This window comes from Dasypus novemcinctus, chromosome 3 (assembly GCF_030445035.2).
Source record: "Dasypus novemcinctus isolate mDasNov1 chromosome 3, mDasNov1.1.hap2, whole genome shotgun sequence".
NCBI lineage: Eukaryota > Metazoa > Chordata > Mammalia > Cingulata > Dasypodidae > Dasypus > Dasypus novemcinctus.
Genome location: NC_080675.1, coordinates 74,915,500 through 74,919,242, shown reverse-complemented (window position 1 = coordinate 74,919,242; position 3,743 = coordinate 74,915,500). Strand labels below are relative to the sequence as shown.

The 3,743-nt window shown below is 35.9% G+C and overlaps 1 pseudogene; it reads right to left on the bottom strand.

Annotated features, from left to right (window-relative positions):
* Nucleotides 1-1,052: 1,052 nt before the first annotated feature.
* Nucleotides 1,053-2,589, bottom strand: LOC101442717 (double-strand break repair protein MRE11-like; annotated as a pseudogene).
* Nucleotides 2,590-3,743: the final 1,154 nt, after the last annotated feature.

Genomic DNA, 3,743 nt, shown 5'->3' with positions numbered 1-3,743 from the left:
GGAGGCCCCAAAGGGAGGGAAAGGGAGAAACAGGTGCAATATGGGGACATCTTCGGGACCTGGGAATCATCTCAAATGATGTTGCAATGATGGACACAGGCCACTGTACATCTTGTCACAACCCACAGAGTTGTGCAGGAGAGAGTGCAAACCACAGTGTGGAAAGCAGTCCATTCTCAGTGACAATGCATCAAAATGCATTCATCACCTGCAACAAATGCACACCAATGAAGGACGTCATCAATGTGGGAAGGTGTGGGAAGCGTTTGGAGCAGGGCACATGGAAATCCCCCATATCCTCCATGCAACATCCATGAAATCCAAGCATCCCTCAAAAAACCCCAAAAAATGTATATTTAAAAAAATAAAATAAAATAAGCATAATTGGTGTCTTATTATGTATAGTTTTGAATCTTTGGAATTCTTTTCCCTACTTAAGATTATACTGGCAACATTTTTCCATGTTCTTTTTTAAAAGCATAGTTTTTAATGGCTGCATAATATTTTATATTGTGTATTTTACCAAAACATTTCCAATTTTTCCGCACTGGGTAACACTATGATAAGTTATTCCATACACAAATTTCTATCTCACCATTGCCTTAGAATAACTTCCCAGGGCTGACTTAGTGTAAAAACCTCTGCTTTTCAGTATGGCTGCTCAAACTTAACACTCCTGCTAGAAGTGGACTAAATTCCTGACAAGTTGGGGGGAAAATCTAATTTGATTACCTTTGGCTAAACACCACTTTCATATGCCTATTAGTGATTTACATTTCCTTTGTGAGCTACCTATTTATATCCTTTTTCCATTTTCCTATGGAAAAACTTAGTGTTTTCCTTTAAATTATATTAAAAATATTTATTTTGGTTGTTTGAAGCTGTATGTTCCCCAGAAAAACACATTCTTAAATTCAACCCATTCCTGTGGGTGAGGATCCATTCTAAGTAGGACCTTTCAAAGATGAGGCTACTTCAGTTTAAGGTGTGGCCCACCTCATGCAATTTACAACTTAATCCTATTACTGGAGTCCTTTATAAGAGAATGAAATTCAGACTGAGAGAGAGCCAGCAGAGGAAGCCAGAAGCTGAAATGGAACCTCTTCATCAATTTTATCTTCTCCGGCATCAGTATGGCGTTCTTTAAGAAATTGCTGTGTCATTTACAACTGGTATTTAACTAATTTCTCTATAGCATCTGTCTCTTCCTTGTCCACAAATTCGTGTACTACTTCACCCATTCCCCTTTCTATCAGAAGTGACAGCTGCACATTCTTCTCTGCAGTTTAAAAATACTATTTTCAAGGTCTTCCACTCTTAAGACTTGTTCCTTCTAATGGTTTTGTGATAAGCTTCCCAAAGTTGATCTCTTCTCCCATTTTTTTCTTTTTGTTCTCTATGTCTGCAAAACTGGATAACATCTTTTGGGTTAGTGACCTGATCCACAAATCTCTGGCTAAACCAAAGAACATTGAAACAAGGCTCAAAACCTCCATTGTAGTCCACTTGCAGTCATAATAGAGGCTTCTCCGACTGTCGAGAATTTCCCAGATGTTCCTGTTCAGCATTTTCAAGCATTTATTCAATCTTCTCCAAACAGAAGTTCTGTATGACTTGAGTCACTTTAGGGTTATCTGGGTTAAAGATGTCCGGATGGTTAGCCAGCACTATACTCCATATAAAACCAATTCACTGTGTGAAGAGGCCTCTTGTGCATATTCATCTTCTTCCCTTTTATATGCAATGAACCAATATGTTTCTTTACAGCTTCTCCTTGGGAAAGAGAAGTGACTACAGAACTTCCAGTCTGTGATACATTGAAGAACTGTTGTTCATTTTTGGTCAGAGCTATATATTCATGTTCATATCTCCAAATAACGAGATCAATGAAGTCATCTAAAAACTGTTCAGGAATGAAGTTAGTACTTCCATGCTTACCTCTGTTCTGATGAATCACAAATAATTTAAAGCAAGAGTTTTTATCTTCTTTTGATCTCAGCATTGTTACTTGAACATTCTATAAAGCCTTTTGTCTGGAATGAATCCTAAGCAATATAGAGCAATTTTTGTGCTTCCCTTTTGAAGCAAAGCTGGACTAATATCTATCTTCTGCACAGACATTGAATGTCCAAAGTGATTCACCAAACCCTCGCAAATTAAAATGTCCAGAACACAGAGCACATCTGCTCCAGCCAGATCATCATGATTGCCATGAATACTAAACACTGGAATCAAAATGCTGAGATTGCCATCTTGTAATTCACCCATGGAAACTTACAAAATCAAAGTTGACAGTGAAATTATCACAGATAATTTCAAACTGTAAGGATGATCACCCACACAATATTTTCTTAGTAACTCCAGGCATGTATATAATGTTTTTCTTGATGGCTTATTTTCATGAAAGAGATCACCACCTAATAAAATAAAATCCACTTCATTTCCTTGGGCAAATTTTAAAATTTCATCCAGTGTTACAAAGGTATCGTTTTCTCTCACTGTGTCTTTCTCCGTGAATCCAAGATGAGTATCTGTTGCCACTAAGATTTTAAATGTATTTTCATCACTGAGTGCATCTGCAGGACTCATTTTTCTGTCCAGTCCAGCTCATCTAGGACCTGGTTTCCTCCCCCAGCATGGGTGGCTCCTGTGATCAAATATGTCAGAAAGTTCACTTGATTCCAAATTCTCCTAGGAAATTCCAGGAGAGCTAACGGGTCTCGTGGGGGCAGCAGGAGAACCAGCATGCCACCAAGGACTCACTGGACAGCCCTGACTAGGCCTATATGTATTATCTTTTTAATTTCACACAAATCAGCTCAGTAGATACTATTATCACTTATATTTTAAAGATAAGGGAGCTGATGTGTGGAGGGTTTAGGGAACTTGGCAACTGTCACGGAAGGAGCTGAATTGCAAATGCAGGTATGCTGACTTCAAAGCATGCACTCTGATGCATTGTGTTACACTATTTGATGATTAAGAAAAAATTATGAAGAAACTAGTTAAGGTCTTAATATGTTAAAGACAGGTAGAAAGGAAATCTTAAGTAGCATCTAATTCTCACTCTTATTACCATCCTAGTTCAAAATAGCACCCTTTGCTCTTTTACTAATATTCTTGATAGAGAGTAGATAAATTTGAAGCTGGTTGGAAGTAAAATGAAATATTTTCTTTAATTATTATTAATAATTTAAATAAATTATATATAAATTAAATATTTTATTTAATTATTCACATCCAATAATTGACAAGTTCTATTGATTCTTTTTTAAAAATTTAAAAAATTAATTTTATACATACATATTAATTTTATACATACTCCATTCACCAAACATGCACTCCCCCTTCCACATGTCCCCTGGTAATCTCTAATCTACTTTCTATCTTCATGGCTTTGCTATTTCCAGATATCTCTTACAATTGATATCACACAATATTTTCCTTATATGCCTTTCTTATTTCACATTGCATGTTTTCAAGGTTCTGCTACATTGCAGCATACTTAGAATTTTATACCTTTATGTGGCGAAATAATATTTCATTGTGTGTATATCACATTTTGTTTATCCACTCATTTGATAATGGAGACAGAGTTGTTTCCACCTTTTAGCTATTGTGTCTGTTGACTCTTCTAAACTTTTCTGAAGTTTCTTTCATCTTCATTCTCATCGACTTAGTTTTATTTATTTATTTATTTATTTATTTATTTATTTATTTTTGACTTAGTTTAAAAGTCATTC